The sequence below is a fragment of the Dipteris shenzhenensis genome, chromosome 32, assembly GCF_047967505.1.
Source record: "Dipteris shenzhenensis isolate YYH24624 ecotype China chromosome 32, Dip_SZ_1.0, whole genome shotgun sequence".
Lineage (NCBI taxonomy): Eukaryota > Viridiplantae > Streptophyta > Polypodiopsida > Gleicheniales > Dipteridaceae > Dipteris > Dipteris shenzhenensis.
In genome coordinates, this window is record NC_141627.1 from 29,225,001 (window position 1) to 29,243,913 (window position 18,913).

The window sequence follows — 18,913 nt, forward strand, 5'->3', positions numbered from 1 at the left end:
TCTCCTTTATTTCAGGGGACACCAACATAGCTAATGTCACCCTCTTTGTAAGCTAGTTGATCTAAGCTGTGCACCCCTTTCACTTTCTATAGGCCATTTCTCATGTTAGAGAGCATCGCCTCTTGGGCGTGCATCTCCCGAGGTGTTGGTAGGGTTGTTACTCTATGAACTTTAGGGTGCATGCTAAAGCTTGTGAAGACTCGAGACTTGTAATCACCTAAATGGCCTGATGTTGCTGCCTCGAATGCTCCCACCAACCGTGACACCACGGCTTGTGTTCTTCACTCCGATTGCAATGATCGAATGCGTGCATTTGCAACCGCTTCTTGCTGCTGCTCTACAAGGAGTCTTCTTTCTTCTCATTGTTTCTCCCTTCATAGATGTTGCAAAAGTGCCTTCCGTTGCCGCTTGATACTGTGCCAGCACTTTCCTCGACCCGAACTCTATTCCTTGTGCCTTGACTTGGCTTTTTGGCTTTCCTGTCTTGTAGCCTCTGTCTGCTTCTCTTGCAAGCCATGGCGAGCTACATGTTACCATTGACGTCATGGCCACGATCAGTTTGGAATAGACCAGAGAAGCTGGCTGGTGAAGCAGGTAAAGAATAGAAGACAACTTACCCGAAAGAAGACAATGGCAAACCAAAGTCTATGCAAGGTCACGTCGAGGTGCGTTCAGGTTGCAAGGCATTTGCAGGGCAAGTTGCAGGTACTTAATCTTCCAATATTTGATGGGCGGGAGGTGTGAAAATTCAAAATTCATGAGAGTAGAAAAATTTCAGTTGTCAGTTTCCCCCCCCTCCGGTGATACACGTCATCAGACTTGGATATCCCAAACAAGTGCAATGTGGCCTAAAATGCTTCAAAACACAAATAGGCCAAAGGGCATGCTATCGGGTTTGATGCTATGTATTATTATATGCAATCACCTTTGGCATATTTATGAGCCATATAGCAAGCAAGTGCATGGAAAAAGAAATAATTCAAAATTATAAATAGTGTTGGATTTATTAAAATATCTTTGCACATGCACAAATTGCACTTTTCCAACTTCTTCCATTTTAGCGTGAATCTGAATACCAATACCAACAACTATCAATGTTTTAAGACCACCATGCACTAGTCCCAATAGTTTGGATTCCAAATTGTCAATCCATTTTGGTTTTCAACAAATCAAAAAAAGTTATGGAGTGTGCCCTCAAATGGGTATGCATCACTTTAGCACAATATTGGAGACCCATTAACCCATGCATAATGATCTCATTTCGGTGTGTCCTTGGGTTGAGGAAAGCCTCACGTAGTGTGGTTTAGAGTGATTACTTGGCTGCATGTATGTATAGAACAAAATTTTAATGTTTTTGAATAAATTACTATAACCTATAGTTTTCAGAATGCATGCTCCACATGGAAAATAGCACTTGTAATGCTTTAACGGTACCGTTTCAAATCCTTATTTCATAATTTTTTGTCTCATGTTCAAGTTTGGAATGTGTACTACAACTTGAAGACAAAGTTTGCCGAATTCCTTTGAGCAATGCATAAGTTATGGGTCATGCAAGATACCCATATATAGAAAAGTCCCTGAACCTCACCAAAAATGGCTACACCCAAGCAAACAATGACCCAAGCTTGAGAAGGCAAATTGCCAAACTATTGCAATTTTGATGGCTCCGACAAGTAGGCGACATTCGAGTGTTCTACGAATGCAGATGTTATGGGTCTGCGATGCAACGAAGCTAGGGGCTATCGGTCTTAGCAAAAAGTAGGAGTTGTTGCTACGTCTATTACTACTGCTGCTCCTCCTCATGACATAGCGATCGTTAATTTTCACCGATACATTTCTTGGGCTCTGTCGAATTTCATTCTTTTCTTCGAAAGATGAGACTGCACGAAAATGTTCTCTATCTAGGTCTAATCCAGTAAGAAAAGGATTAAAAGAATCATCGTAGGTAATACTACAGCAACATTTTTAGCTTGTTGCCACCCTCCGATGCTAAGCCCATATGCATTTCCACCATCATCACATCAACATACCTCAATTGATGTAGGGACATGCCACACTCCATTTGAAACTCATGGAGGATGGTCAGTGTCTGGTTCTAATTCTTGCAATTCCAAACCTGGCGGCTAATGACAAAGGCAGAAGCTACAAAGGTGACTGCAGAGATGCGATATCAATCCCAACTATGATTTTCATCACTATCCAAGCCATGCCAAGGCTGAAATTGGAGGTAGGAAGATGCCTATGGAAGAGGAGGGAGGAAATTGGGAGGAAGGAGGCAACAAATGAGAGAAAAAGGCCCAAATTGAAGGCAAGGTGGGGGCAGTGCAGAGGGCTCAGAGGGGGAGAGGGAGGGCAAGGCGGCGGGTTTAGGGGAGAGGGAGCTAGAGGGATGCCATAGCTAGGGAGGGAAGGAGGAAGGGGAGGGCAAGGGGAAGTGGCATTTGGGGACGAAGAAGAAGGAAAGCTCGCATAGACACAAAGGCTAGCATAGACATAGAGAAATATAGAGTGGAGCTTTGCACTGAATGTGGGGGTGAAAGGTAAGAAAGAAGAAAGCTATTGGAGGTGATGAGTGGAAAGAAGAAAGCTATTAGAGGCGATGGGTACTTGAGGCACCAACTCAATCTTTAACCTATTAATCACAGACACTAGGAAAAGAAAATGAGGACATGTGGTAGCTTGGAGGAGAAGAGCTTGCCACATGGCTCTTGGATGGAGGCTTGGAGAGGGAAGGAGGTGGAAAGACAAGAGGCAAGTTTTGAGTGGGGAGGAGCTGGAAGGACAAGAGGCAACTTTGGGAGGAAAGAGGAGATAGAAGGTCAATGGAATGGAGGAGATGGAAGGTCAGCTTTGGGAGGAGGAGGAGATGGAAGGTCAATGGAATGAAAGGGGGAGATAGAAGTCTTAGAGCCATGGGTTAAGACTTAGTCAAAATTTCAAAAGCCAATCCAAGTACAAAAGGTGAATTGATTAGCAATTTAAGAACCACTCAACGCATGTGCCAAAAGGAGCTTCGAGTGTTTAAAACATGCATTTGTTTTGGGCTTGGTCATTTCTCAATTACTTTTTGGTTGATCCGTTTTCTTGATCCCAGCAAAGTAGACAAATGAGAGCTCCACTGGATCCAAACAAAGGAAGTGAATTGGATTCCTAAATCTAGCATTGATGAAAGAACCCAGCAAGAAATCGTTCAGTATTTAGAGGAGAAGGAGGCCTACCTTGTGGCATTTAATTCAAAAACCACCATTGGTGGAATACTGGAAACTTTTCTATTGAACTAATATTATAGTCTATAGAAGAATAGAGTCACATTTATAGATGGAGCTAAATGGAGCGATCATATGAATGCTTTTGAACAAAGTGCTTGATGTGCTCCACGTGATGTTGAAATAATAGTCCAAAGTGGATCTCTTGCAACCACTTGCATTATTCTTAAGCCATACTTTAGCCAGTTATAAGATCATTCACATAAGAAACTAATCGAACGATGGGAGCTGTAACTCCCTAAAGCAAATGCTTATGTTGGCTAGCTGAGGGAAGTCTGCCTTCAGATTGGTTGAGGATGGGGTCATGTATCTATGCCCATGCAAAGCACGGGTTCAGTACTCGTATGTATTATGTTACTACTCTCATCTAAAATCCAGGGTATGGGGGGACAAGGTCCATATACAATATGCATACCATGTTTTCCAATATGCAAGGGAAAAATATGAAAATCTCATGTCCCCCCTTTCATAAAATATAGGTTATATACCTTGAAAAATATGCAAGATTTTAAGATTTGTACATATTTTTAATAATATGTAACGCCCAAGGGGGGGTTCTTTTAGATGAGGGGGGATAAAATAAAAATACACTAAAATGTAAAAACCCATCTCCTTTCAAATTAATGTAACTTTTTCATGAGTTACCTAAATTTCAAGGTGTAAAGACATATTTGAAGCTCTTTTGGTGTAAAACATAACCATGCTGATTTGATTAATTATTACTCATGGCATATTGTTAAATTCATCTCATACTCAAGATTTTGATAGGCATCTTATCTTATTTTATCTTCTTATCTTATCTTATCTTATATCTTACTTCTTATCTTATCTTATCTTATATCTTATATCTTATATCTTATCTTATCTTATCTTATCTTACTATCTATCTATCTACTTCTATCTATTCTATCTTCTATCTTCTATCTTCTATTCTATCTATCTATTAAGGAGGGTGGGAGTCACAAGAGGGTGCCACGTGTTGATTGAAGGAGAGCTTCTAAGTGCCACGTGTTGGATGGAGGGACAAGGGTGAAGGGATGGAGTGTGCCATGTGTTGGAGTGGAGGGCAGTGGGAAGTTTCAAATTCAAAAATTGAGTATTGAATGCTCCAGATTTGACAGCTTTGACCTCCCCCCAACTTCATCCTCTCGCCCCTGTCAGACTCCTTCTCCTGGCTTGAATTTGAATTTGCCGCCTATGCCTCATGGTCACTCTAGCGTATCTTGACCATAGGCCTTAAACGTAGCCGCGAGAGCAATAGCAGCAGGGTTATTAGACAAGAACAAGATCGTTGGTGAGTTCTTATCCATTCTATTCCCTACGAACTCAGAAATTCCTCCCTCACGAATTAAACATCTCTTTCTTTACTCTTTATGCTGGCTCCCATGGCTCCATGCTCTCATAGTTCCTCTCTTCATCCTCCTCATGCCACCTTCCATTTGGCTGCTCCCCTCACCATCTGCCTTCTACTTCGTGGGCTTTTCCCTCTTCTCCTCACATGACCTTTCATATGGCTGCTCCTGCACAAGCCCCCTACTCCTTCGCGACGTGCAATCCAAACATAGCCAGCGGTTCGTTATCTTCTCACTTCCATAAGCTCTATTCTAGACGGTCAGTTCTCAATCTGCAGCAATCGTCCTTTTTTTCAGGGAAAGCTCGCCCCCTTTTGCATAATGTTACAAAATCACTAGCGCTCTGGATGGGCTCCCTTCGACGGAGACTCTGGAACTGGTCTCCTTGGAGATATCGACGTTGCCTTCTTAGCTTTCTATGCTCTAGGCACTTTTTTTGCCAGACATCTTGGTGATCAAGTTTGCCAAAGGTGGTTCCTCATTGTGGCCATGGTCGGCAGCGGCCTCTCTGTTTTCGTGTTTGGAATGGCATACTGGTGGAATGTGCATTGGCTTCATCATCCTAATGCTATCCGGATTGTTCCAAGCAACTGGGTGGCCTTCGATAGTGGCTATGGTCACCAACTAATTCAGAAAAAAAGAAAAAGGGTTGATCATGGGAGTCTGGAATGCACATATGGAAACATCTGCGGATGTTTGATTTCTCCACCGAGAGAGGCGACAGGGAGGCCTCTCTTGAAGCAGAGGTGGAGCTATTCACTGCTATTACAGGAGCGACAAGACTTGTAGATTGAAGCTTCCAAACGAGAAGCGGGCTGGGTGGGAACTCCTCACCATTTGAGCTGTGTCTAGGGAGGTGAGGACATTAGTCTGCTCTCAAGTGAGTCTCTTCTGCATTTCCATAACGGGCCCTTCTAACTGCACAGTGCATCAACCCATCGAACACTCTCTCCAGGCTCTCCCCCCACAAGGCCGCTGTCATCGTTCTTCCACCAAGAGAGCTCCCAAATGAGTGGTAAGCTATAGACTGAAGCTAGCGTTGAGCTACACCCACTAGCACAATACACGCCAGCACCGATGCTAGCTCCAAGCGATGTGCGAAAGAAGACCCCAAGTACACTCAATCCAGTGCAGACAAGTTTGAATGAAGTGGAGGATTTGAGGGCAATGGTGGAAACAATGGTGGGGAAGAAGTGGAAGGTAGAGGAGGTGGAAGGGGAGGAGGAGGGCAAGGGAGTGGGGAGTTGGTTTGGAGAAAGCGGGCAATGAGGCAAATTTACAATGGGGATCCGAGGACACCCGATTTTGGCTAGATTCTTGCGCCTTCTTATCTCTGCATTGCACCCTTTTGAACTGGCTCCTTCTTGATGCCAAGCAACAACTGCTTGATGAAATATTGGGCCCAAAAACCCACACATAGGTCTTCAAAGCTATCTCTTTTGCTTTGGATTGTTGTAAGCTGCAGATGGATTGCAAGTGTTGATGGGGGCAATCTTTTTTTGAATGGTTCATTGTATTCTATTCGTAGTTTACTACTACTATAACATATTGTATGTGTGCATGTACATACTAGGTGAAAGTAGAATGTAAAAAACACTTATCCACAAAGAGGTAACGTGTATATTAAATCTCACCATCCTCGGATTTCATCAGCGTTTCCATAAAGTCTTTAGAACAAGAGTAATAAAATTTTCTTTTGTAGGTAGCTTGGTTACAAACCAATCAATTTATGTTGAGCTTGGGCACTATATGGGTCTTACCTTGACCATTGTGCTACTTGAGAGGATGAGCATCTAATGTGGTCTATAGGCAATGCGACTTTGTTTGTTCTCATGACCACATAAGCCATTTTTCTTGCCCAAGTTGGTATTGAAAAAGCCCCCTTGATCTAAGGTTTGGGAAATATTTCTATGCTTACATGACAATAATATCAGCTTTGATTGATCAACCTTTGTTACACGTTTGAATGCAAGTGATGTTGCTTTTTGGCCTAAATGCATGTAGTATCTTTGAGCTCTAATCAGTGTTGCTTCGTAGCATATCTCCAATCAATGTTGCTTTATAGCTTGGATGAAATGGAAGCATCATATTGTTGCTTAAATAAGGATGAAGAATGAAAGAGGCATGGTTAAGGAATGTAAGATCGATAGATGATATATTGTGTCATAGTAGACTTGACTTTGAGTATGTCATTGTAGCTTTGTCCCAGTCTCATTAGGGAAAAAGGGAGCTCATTTTGGGGCCCTGTAAGAAATTCACTATTTTTTGATTTATTTCTCTCCTAAAAGACCTCAAAAATAGTAAAATACAGAAACGTGGCTCAGAATTGTCAGTTCAGAAAGGAATAAGATAATCTTTTGTCTGACTAACATGATTTTGCATTAAATATCTCCTTAGATTTTTTTTTGTTTATCGAAGATTTTGCATCTCTTTTGTCGATGTGTGCAAGCCTTTCATAGAGAATCCATCATTGAACTTGGTGATTGCAAGTTTTCAAAATATTTACATGGATACCGCCACACTTCCACGATTCATGTTACAAAATGACTATGAGATTGACAAGCAAACTTCGCAACCTCAGAAGTACAAAAATGGTCGATACTAGTGAGTCACTATCTCAAAAGAAGCAATTACACCATCTTCACATCGACTTAGAAGAACAATATGCTCCAGCACAAAAAAGATGAAAGGATATGGTGTTGAATGCTCAACAGCAGGAAAATATGAGAAGAGAAGGGCTTTAACATATTGACTTATGGTGCGATGGAAGCATATATCCAAAATGTCAAGTAAAAAACTCTACACCTCCATTTGTCAATCCCACCACATTATTGAGGTTTGTTGGCGATGGACAAAATGGACTTCTTGGTTATATTTCAGTGCAGTCTGCATTTGCAAAAACATATAAAATGATGTACTTATAAGAAAAGGGGGCCAAGATGCAGGAGATAGCCATTTGTGCAAAATTGGAGCAGTAGTTGTAGAATGAAATTAAGGAGCATTCAAAGAGTAAAAAAGAGTTGACAAGAGCAAGAAAGAACAGAACCGTGCTTGGAGACAGACTACGTAGTAGGAAGATCAAAAACATTGCAAATTTGAAGGTTGAGACTAGTGGATGCAAGCGAAGAATTCAGGAAGCAAGGTTAGATTGAAATTTATTATTTTGTATACTCACAAAGGCTCTCAAATGACTATCTATTTCATCCATTACCACAAAACAAGAATGGAGGTGTTGAATAATATAGGCATATTGTGTTGTTACTATAGGAAATTATTGGAGTCTGCAAAAGAAAATATGGATCCGAACCTTCTTCCTATTAAACAAATGAAAGGATTGCTTTCTTGTGGTGTAGCAAAAGGTTTGATTGAGGAAAAAAATACAAAACAGTCAAACGCAATGTTGTAGAGGACTTTTTATCCAATAATCAAGTTGATGGCACTATAATCCAAGAGGCTCTTGATGTTAGTGGAGTTAGCAGGAAGGGATATAGTTCGATTTTCCAACTTCAAAGAAGAATGGTCGAGTTTTATGGAATAACATTTGAGGAGTGCAAAGGCATTTTGAAATTTGTTATCAAACTGGATGAGTGTGAGGTTGTAAAGGAAAAGAAAATGGAAAGGGTTACTATTACATTGATGAATGGAGCACTTGATACATCATTGACTGAAGCGAGTTCAAAGTATTTTAGTGTGCAGTCAGAGAAACACATATGGTGGTTAGGCTCATTCCAAGTATGATCATTTTTTGTTTTGTACTCTATTTTGGTCATTGTTATAGTAAGACTTTTGTTTTCTATAATCTGGTAGGTGAAGACAAAAGACCATGAAACACTAGATTGGTTGTTTCACCACACGGAAATACCAAGAATAATCAAAAGACAAGTGCAAGGCGAGAATCTCCATGTTGAAGGAAAAGGTGATTTTCAAGTAGAGTGGCACATGGCGGGGGATCTTAAAACACTTAAGTGCATGTACAACGTTAGTAAAGGAGGCAAACTCAAAGTCTCCTTGTCTTTACTGCAAAGAATCAGCTCAAGTAATGGATTCCAAATGGTGGAGGAGAGCACCTAATAGAGATAAAGTTGACCCTGACTTCAAGGCCATTCTGGACATTCCACTATGTAATGTTCACATCTGCACATTGCATGGTCTATGTCGAATTATTGAGAAATTGGTATTTTTGTATATTGGATTTGCTTAGAAACTTTGTCTTGAAAAAAATAGAAAGGATGCTCTTCAAGCATTGGAAAAAGTGTTATCCGATATAGGTCTGCATGGAGGAGATGTTCAAATCACAAAGGATTTTAAAAAGTCTACCAATGGCAAGGAGGTACCAATCAAGCCCTCTATTGGTGGTGTTAAGGCAAGAAGATTCTTGTCTCGACCCCAACATAGTAAGCAAGTAAGGCAAGGTAGAACAGTTTCAAAGATTAATTGTGGATTGTGGAAGCAAGTCCATAATGCCGTGAAAGATCATGAGGCAGATGGGGAAGCACGAAATGTGAAGGCAAAGGTGTGGAGGTCTCTTGATCAACTCTTCATGTTCTGTGACAAAGTAACATGGACAAAGAGTGATTACAAGAACTTTGAAGAGGCAATTAAACATTTTGGGAAGTCAATGAAAGACACGTGGACAGCTTGCAATATAACTCACTACATGGTAAGGTTCTGTCGTCTTCTTTTACTTAAGTGTGATCCTCTTTTTTTTAATTACTTACTATGCATTCTTATGTCTTACAGCATATCATCTATAACCACCTTCCCTATTTTGTCAAAAAGTATGGATGCCCAGCAATTTGGTCTACCCAAGGCATGGAGAAGTCTCACTACATGGCACGTAATGCATTTTTTAGACACACACAATACTATGGAAGGAGTCAAAAGGCAAATAGTATGAAGGAAGTATTCCAATGGTTTTACCGAGGCATACTACAGAGGCTGCATGCTAAAAGAAAAGTTGCTAGCTCCAAAGTCAAGCTTTCTTTTCTTCTAGCTCAAAAGCAAAGACGAAGACAAACTCTAGACAATTCAATGGCAATAGAGAGACATAGACAATGGAGGGAATCGAAGATATTTAGAAACCATAAATGGACAAGTAAACATGAATAGCAGTTTGTAACTTATTGGTGTTATGTCCACATGTTTTCAAACTCAATCAATATCTAAAATTTTTTTTGTAGAACAAGTGACTCTTGGTGTTATGCCTATATGATTTGAGACTCCATCAACAGTATTTCTTTTGTGAAACATGTGATCTAAACGTAATAATACAATTTGTTCACAATTTCAATATATTGTTTGTTTAATATTTAATGACACCACTCTATCTATCCCAAGGACTTTGTACAAATCAGTTCATCTTCAACTTATTGTTCATTTATACAAGATCATACCAGACATCAAAGACTTTGTACAAAAATCAGTTCAACTTCAATATAATGTTTGTGCTATATTTGATGACTAAATCCTATTTCTCCTAGGGCCTGCCAATTGGAACTCTCTTTTTGATCTTAATTAGACCCTTTTTCTTCCTTATTGGCTTGATGTCGACTGTCTGTTTATCAATGCTTGCCTCTGTTGCTTGTCTGGGAGGGGTATTCTTCAGCTGTCTCCATGTGTTCTTCTTCTTGGATTGTGTCGCCTGATGCAATCATGGGTGGCTCTCAAAACCTTATGAGCTTGTGTTTTCCATAGCCCTCTAGACATTTGGGCTCCTTAACACCACATGCTAATTCATAAGAAGTGTAAGACAAAAAGTAAGAGGTCCTAGAGGCCTGCTTATTCACATAATCCCCAAATATATCTATGGCAGAAAACCTCTCTATCAAAATGATCTTTTCCTTTTGCCATGAAAGATCATGTCCACCTAAAACCCTGGACAAACATTTTAAGAAGTAAACAATGGCTTCTCCATGTTGCTCAACTGCCTATGGTAAATCAAGATCTTAGCACTGCCTAGATCATGAATATAATGAGCTAGGCTTGACAGTTTGCCAAACCCAGCCGGCCTGCTTCCACTTGTTCTCTGGAGGAATGTGTCATCCTCAATTTGTAGCTGCCACATATCAAAAGATTGGAGTGAGACAATACACAACCTACAAAACATTTAAGCAGAAGACAAAGTATTTGATTTGAAGTAACAAGATCGTACCTTCTCATTTTCATCAGCAACAAGCAGTTCATCTTTCCAAAGATTTATTCATCTCCCCTCCAGTCCAGCCTCTTCTTTAAGCTTTTCCGTGTATAGTGCTGAGAGATTCATAGCTTCCTGTGTGAGCTGGAAGGCAGCTTTACCTAGCTCTTGGAACTTTTCAGCCTCTTTGAAACAAATAGTAAGGGCCTCTGCAGGATCAAAAATTGTTTCCAAAGCCAGTAGTGAATGGTCATCCTCTATGCCAACCTCCTTGTCAAGCCTTGAAGCCTAGGCAATAAGGGAAATGGCATAGTCCTCCCTCAAATTGAACATACACTCTATATCATGGAGGAAAACATAATCTTTTCCACCAATCAAGACACCTGGAAGCATGGGCACTGCATAGTTGCTGCTCTGAACATCAAAATCTTCAACTGGCTATGCTGCCCTAAGAGTTTTTGTCCTCAGTTGAATAAGGTCAAGAGCAGCCACTTGCAGCCCCTCATCCTAGAGGTTGATATTTTCTTCTTGCTCTACCATTTCTGTTACCAAAGGAACATCCTCTTTTTTCTCTGCTTCAGATGTGTCTTCTTTTTTAGCCTCCTGCCCTTGTTCATCCAGAGAGTCCCGACTGAAGACAATGTACATAAGGAATGCCATGGTTTCCTTAAGCACTCTACACTTTCTGGTGTGCAAGTTACAGTTGAATTTATATTGATCAGGCAGGCTGTCAAATCTTCTATTCACATGGTACCTCAGCCTGTCAATGGAGACAATATGATTTATATGCACAAAAACCTTTTCACCTTCCACAATTCTTCCTGCCTCTGTCAGTTGTTTGAAGGTATCCCAATGGTCTGAAAGAAAATCTTTGTGATGCTCTAGTATAGAGCTCATAGTGAACTCCATGTTGAAAATACTGTGGTATATGTGGAAGTTCCTCTGAGCCTTGCATTTGTGAAGAAACTCAAATAGGAGCAAATCTAGAGATTTGTCCTCTTCTGGTTCCTTTTGTTTTGAGATGGAAGACTCAGCATTCTGCTCCAGTCTCTTCTTTTTGCTTGTTCCAAAATTTATATACATTGAATTCTATATGCTGACATATGCAATCAGGGAATGCATAGGATATCACCAGATAATTCCCTTCATGAGCTCTCATGACTCACCTGGTGATTGCTGTGGTCTAATTATAGCAACAGAAAAGTCCAGCTTCCTCTTGAAAGGAGGGGCTTGGGAGTCAACTGTTCTAAAGAAAAAACATTTCTCATCATCAAGGAAGAATTCCACAGGGCCAAAGATAGCAAAATAATGAGGTAGAAGTGAGAACCAAAAGAGACACAGGAATTTGCAGGAAAACGCGATGTAGGACCATTTGGAAAATATCAAGCACTCTCCTCGCATTTTGTTGCAAATTTTCCAGTTCTGTTGATATCCATGTCAAATCAAATGCTAGGATCATCTCATAGATTCTTGGATAGTATGAGTTGATATCCAAGAGAAAGGCTGGAGCTGATTGAAGCTTTTCATGAGGAATGTGTCAACAATAGGAATTTGCAGCAAAATGTGATATGGGCTATCTAGAGATGGATAAAGCACTCTCCTCGCATTTTGTTGCAAACTTCTAGGTTCTATTCATATCAATCTCCAATCAAATTCTTGGGTGATCTACCACATTCTTGGACAGTATAAATTGAATATGTAACAAGAAGGGTGGAGCTGAGTGAAGATATTTGGACATTAAGAATTCTATGGATGGAAGAAATATATGTCAAGAAACATTGAAAAGAATCTAGAATTCTGACCTTTCTTTTCCTTTTCCATGCTGTTGGAGTTGCACTGGTGAATCTCCTGCTCTTTCCCAAACTTGAACTGCAACCTTGGTAACCTGGAGATCTGGCAGTGGTAGTAGTCTTCATGTAGGTTGTAGTCTGGATGGAGTGTGCTGGGTAGGAAGGGATCAGAGAGGGAAGGAAAAGGATGATGGGAGGGTGTTGGCAGGGATGAAAGATTGGGAGGCAGGGGAGGGAAGAAAGGTTGTGGAATTGATTATGAAATCATGAATGGCACAAGTTCCAAGGCAAAAAGTGTCCCTTTCACATGTGCCAAGTTTCAAACTCCAAGAGATCTGGGTCCCATCCACACGTGTGAAAAATGACCTTATTCCACACGTGTGGGATTTAGTAGCTGCCTTGTTTGTATTTTGCACTTATCTTTTCCCTCTTGTTTAATCTATCCTGTCTCGGCCCTCCAGTCTCAGCTCTCTTGCCTCCCTACCTCTCTACTCTGCAACATCAGCATCTTGAACAATAGCACAGGTTCATCCCTAGCACAAGGTACTCATCAGCAGCATAGCACACCCACAGATAGCTTTCACGTCAGTATTAATGGGTTCTTCCCTCAGTCTCTGCAATCTTCTTGCCTTCCATAGAAACAATCCATCCTGCATGGACATGCATAGACTCAATCCATATTTTATTTAGTTGTAAAGATAGAGAAATCATTGTAGGAATGCAGATCTTCAAGTGTGATAATTGCATGTGAGGGTAAAACTATACTTATGGGTTCTTCCTTCAGTCTGTGCACACTTCTTGCCTTCCATAGACTCAATCCATCCTGCATGGACATGCAAACACCTTCAAATGATTGAAGGCATATTCCAGCATGCTGCCTCATGAATTTGCAGGAAAATGCGAGGAGAAGGCCTTAGGAATTTCAAACAGCCGAAATCGCGTTTTGTTGCAAATATTGAAGTATTTTTTCATCCACCCCTGTCATTCTGGTTTTGTGACTTTCATAGTTGTTCATGGCTGTATTCTCCTTGCATAGACTCAATTCATATTGTATTTAGTTGTAAAGACAGAGAAATCACTGTAGGAATGCACCAGCATGTCACTTCAGGTATTTGTAGGAAAACGCGATTTTGAGCTGTTAGGAATTTCAAACTGTCCGTATCGCATTTTATTGCAAAATTTTCAATGTTGCTTCATCCACCCCTGTGATTGTATTTTTGTGTTATACCATGTTCTCCATGGCTATAATCTCTTTCCATTGCTTTATATGCAGTTTGTCAGAGTGATGGCAAGAACCAAGTCAATTGCAAGGAAAGCTGACAAAGGGCCAGGGCTTGCAGCAACAGCAGCTGGGGCAGGTACCAAGAAATTTAGTGTGCCTCCAAAGGGAAGAGGTGCACATGGCAGGAAGGGTAAGCCAATGAGCCTGCTCCAGCAAAAGGCCAAGAGATTGAAACATGGTGCAGGTGTGCTAAGGGAGATCAGGAAGCAATAGAAAGCTATAGGCTTTGCAATCCCCAAGGCACCTTTTCAAAGACTGGTGAAAGACATATGTGATAGTTGGCACCTTGGGTTGAGGTGGAACAGGACTGCCATTCTTTCCTTACAAGAAATGGCAGCGGATTGCTTGGAAAAATATTTTGAAGATGCAATGCTGGTAGTAGCCCATGCTCACAGGGTGACTGTGATGGCCAAAGACTTCAACACTTTGTCCAGAGTGAGATGGAGGTATGACAAGCTTGTTCATCCTGTGGAATGGCAGGACATAAAGATGAGAGACATATTATTAATTCCACCTACAAGGAAGTCGAAGGTAGATGAGGTTAAGGTTGTTGAAGTAACCCACTCAAAGAACACCAGAGGGAAGGCTGCTTATGAGGAGTCACTGAAGCAGCAAATAAAAGAATCAAAATCTATTATAGATGTGGAGACTGGAAAGAGGGAGCTGCAGATACAAAGAAGGTTGCAGGAGCTGGGCCCTAATATAGTTGTCCATATTGAGGATGAAACTTCAGTGAATGATTTTGACTTGACAAAACCATGCTTGGCAGCATTGGCTCATAAGAATGAGTATTGCTCAGATACTATCATTCTTGCAATGCTCTAGTAAGTGTCTATTATTTTACATTTGTTTGCAAAACAATCCTCCTTGTATCTCCTTTATACCCTACGCTAATTATTTTTTGGTCCCATGCAGCATGATGAGAAGCTGGCTTCACCCCTCTGTACAACATACAGTCCATATTATTGATCTTGCCATTTCTTCCAAGTTAAGAGATGCAAAGGAAACTCCCATCGTATTTCCAACTGGTTCAGACACTGCAATTTTGAAGTTATCGATGTTTTGCTACTTCTATACCATAACAGGTATGTGGGTGACTGCTTCTTTTGGGATTCTTCTTTAAGATTGAGAACTCTTGTAGCCTTTGATTTCTTAATGCTTTTTTCCTTACGCAGTGACCACTGGAGTTTTGTTTCTATTGACATCTAGCAGAAGCAATGCTTTATATTCAACTCTCTTAAAAACACACACAGAGAGCTGAAATTGTAAGTGGTGTGTGTGCTTTTTTAAATTAAATCTTCATTATTTTGATTTCATACTAACTAAATTATATGTGTTGCAGTTGTATTAGAAGGCTTCTAGATGCATTGGATCACTGTCCAATGCATTGGATCACTGTTCATTATTTTGATTTCATACTAACTAAATTATATGTGTTGCAGTTGTATTAGAAGGCTTCTAGATGCATTGGATCACTGTCCTCCTAATGTCTCTCTTTTGGATTCAATAGAGCCAATAAATCTAGAGGTAAAAAGTCGTTCCCTCTATTGATGTCTATTTCATGTTATGTCTTTGAACTTATTGAATAATTTTGTTTTGTTCAGATGTTAACATTTTCTAACATATCTTTCCAACTGTACAGACACCACAACAAGATGATTCAAGTAGCTACGGATGGAGAGTGCTGATTAGTGCCAAATATCTACTTTCAAGCTATTTTGAGAAAGAACAGCCAGACCTTGTAAGAAAAAAAATTTTTCATTTAGCTTCAAGATAATTGATAGTGGTACAAAGTATTCTAAATCATCATATGCCATTGCAGATGAAAGAAGATAGCTTTAGCTCAAACTATGTATATAATTTCAGAGTTGATACAATTTGGAAGTTTTTGAGCTATGCCTCCCCCAAACTTATTGTACCATCTATTGTCAAGTTGGGTGAGAGCTCTAAAGTATGAGAAGGTGTCATACACCTTAATGACACAAATGAAGCTGATGTGGTGCCACAGAAACAAGGACCTAGTGCTGATGAGGAGAAGCCATAGGAACAAGGACCTGTTGCTGATGTTGTTGAGGAGAAGATGGAGCAGCAACAAACAGATGCTCCAGGGGTAGTAGAGGAGACAATGGAGTAGCACCAAGATACTGTACAGCACAGGATGGAGCAGCAGAAAATAGATTCTCCAAAAAATGATGATACAGAGAGCTTGGACCATGTAGAGCAGCCTCTGGATCAAGCTATAGATAAATAGAAAATGGTTGTCAAGAATATGTTCTACATGTACAATTAAACACTTCTGTACAAAATTTTACTTTATTGAATACAATACCTTTGTTTATGGAGTCTGTGTTATCTCGATTTTCAAAATTTCAATGTCTTTGCATTTTATTGAACTCTCTCTTCTTTTGAGCACCTGCAAAAAAGCAATATGAATCAATAGGGTAAAGTAAACTAATAGCAGTGCTTAATGAGACTAGGATAAATCAGATGGTGTACCTTTTTATTATTGTAGATAAATAAAAAGTCCTTTGAAATATAACCTTCTGTCTCAAACAGAATGTCATTGCGCAATTGAGCTAGGGAGCAACATTCTCTTAATGAGATATTGACTAGCACATCACCATTCTCAACAACATCAATATCAAGAAATTTATTTTCTGCACCAAAGGAATCTTCATCTTGATCCATTGGGACTAGTTTTGTGCCTAGCATTCGACTGCGCTTATAATAAAAAGAAAAAATAAAATTTTGTGATGCAATCATGTACTTCAGTTGCATAGAAGGTTGGGCAACCTCACAAAACACTGAACTACATGTCTTCTTATCCCAACCTTTATCCAAAAATTGTGGCATGCATGCTGAACTTGTTGCTTTAACTGTGAACATTGTTTTTGAAACCTTCACTAGAAAGGTATTAAACAAGTCCACAAAAACTATGAGAGGCATGCATAAAGAAATTTTTATTATCCTTGTGGCAATATTGGGCCTCAGAGCTTTCTGTACTTCTTTGAAAAGATTGGCCCTATATGCCTCTGTAACACTAAAATGTGGGTGAGGCCAATCCACTGAATTCCATGCTGAAAGGTCTTGTTTCCTTAACACACCATGTGTGTTAGCATTGTCCAGCAACTGATAAAAATGATTAGTAAAAAATATACCCGATTGAGCTAGCTCTGTTGCACATCGACCTTGGTATTGTTGTTCTCCTATCGATCCATGTAAAACATCTATAAATCCGAGAATACAATCGATGTTTTGCCATGTCTCATATGATGAAGGGTATAAATTTGAAATAAAACAACACAAGAATGTCAATAAGCAAAGAAAGAAAGCTTCATCTTAAAAATCCATACATCTCGTAAAGAAAAAAACCACAATAGAAAAATATACAATTAGGCCTGTGTTGCGGAAGATCATTTGGATAGTCTCGCAAGACAAGTTCTTTATGCATGTACACATGTTGAATCAAAACTTATTTCACCGATATCTTCCCTCTGGTGATTTTAAAATCTCGTACTCTTCCCTTCCATGACGCCAAGAAAATGTTTTTTGTCTAGGGTCTTTTTCTTTTGCTAGGTTGCATGAGCACCCATGCTCCTTTCGAAACACTAAACCTTTCCCAAGTTCCTTCCGTTTTGACTGTACTTGAATTCTCTACCGAAGAAATAGAAGAAGAAGGTCGATGGGGTAAGGATGTGTGGTATAATTCTGCCTTCATAGCATTATCATCCACAGAGCGTCTTCCACAAGAATGGCCATGGGTTTTATTCACCATGGAGACCTTCTGAATTTGTAACAATAGCAAAGTAATGTAAACAACATAACAAATTGAAGTTTTAAGAAAGAGAAAGTGGGAAGACAAATAGTTGACAAGAAACATCTTACTCTACGCCAAACAGGATCAAGGGAGCAGTTTTGGAAAAGAAGAGGCTGCTGCACAATGAGGCAGTGGTGTAGAATGGTAGACCTTTCAAAGGAAAGGCAGCACAACATTTCAAAGTTCAAAGGAAGGTGGAAGCGGGAAGGCCCTTGTCAAATAAAATGTCAGACTAGATTCTATCTTCATGTCCAAAGATCTTGTGAGAATAAAAAACCAATCTCCACATCAATGTAGCATGCTTGTACCTACATAAAGTATTGTTTCTTTTTTCTATTTTCTCTTATTTTTGTGAATTTTCAATGTTACATTGGCCCTCTATTGATTGGTTGAGAGCTTATTTTTCCAAACCGTAAAAGGCCCCAAAATAAGCTCCCTTTTTTCCTAATGTATCCCTCTACTCCTTCCACATCAAGAGTAGTGATAGAGGTGGGAAAGCTTAAATGATGTTGTAATTGGATTAGAACTCAGAAGTTAAAGCAATTAGAGCACATTGCATAAATATTCTATCCAATAGTCATCTAAATGTGAGGATGCCGAGTATATTGAGTTATTGCTTGGTCTTGATGGCTACTTAATTTTGGTGAACAAGGAGCAACTACAAACGGCCATTGCAAAGACTCTAAAAGCAAATTTGTTTCAAAGATGCTCATGCAAAACTAGAGGGAGGTGTTATTGAGGCACAATCCCATGGCCTCCTTAATCATTGTGAACCCCTATTTGATCATGGTGGTGCTACTCACCAAGGTGACTGCATCGTAAGTTTAGGCCCTACTAGCCATAGTTATTAATAGGGTGCCACAAGAAGGGGCCATGAGTTAGGAGTAGTTGCACAAGGAGGGGCGATGAGAAGAGGTGAGGGGCTAAGGGAGTATCTGGAGGAGGGGGGAGGGGACTTGGGGAGTAAGCAATCAGATTGAGAGGGGAGGGGGAGGTGGAGGAAAGGTGAGGGGCATTAAGTGAGTGGCCTCTCTCTCTCTCTCTCTCTCTCTCTCTCTCTCTCTTCCTCTCTCTCTCTCTCCCCCCCTCTCTCTCTCTCCCCCCCCTCTCTCTCTCTCTCTCTCTCTCTCTCTCCCTCTCTCTCTCTCTATGTGTGTGTGTGTGTGTTTCTCAAAATTTTTTGGATTGTCCCTTTGTGATTGTATTTGTCCTCAATGTGGCTTTCTTGATAGTTGGTCATTTTATTTGAATCATCCCCTCAATGAATCAAAAT

At 40.2% G+C, this 18,913-nt stretch overlaps 1 long non-coding RNA gene and 1 pseudogene across 1 annotated transcript in view; both read left to right on the plus strand.

The window, feature by feature from the left end:
• The window catches only part of LOC147880576 (uncharacterized), a 135,613-nt gene that overhangs the window by 46,935 nt on the left and 69,765 nt on the right, over window positions 1–18,913 (plus strand). The window lies entirely within an intron of this gene.
• On the plus strand, window positions 14,979–16,074 carry LOC147880577 (uncharacterized; annotated as a pseudogene).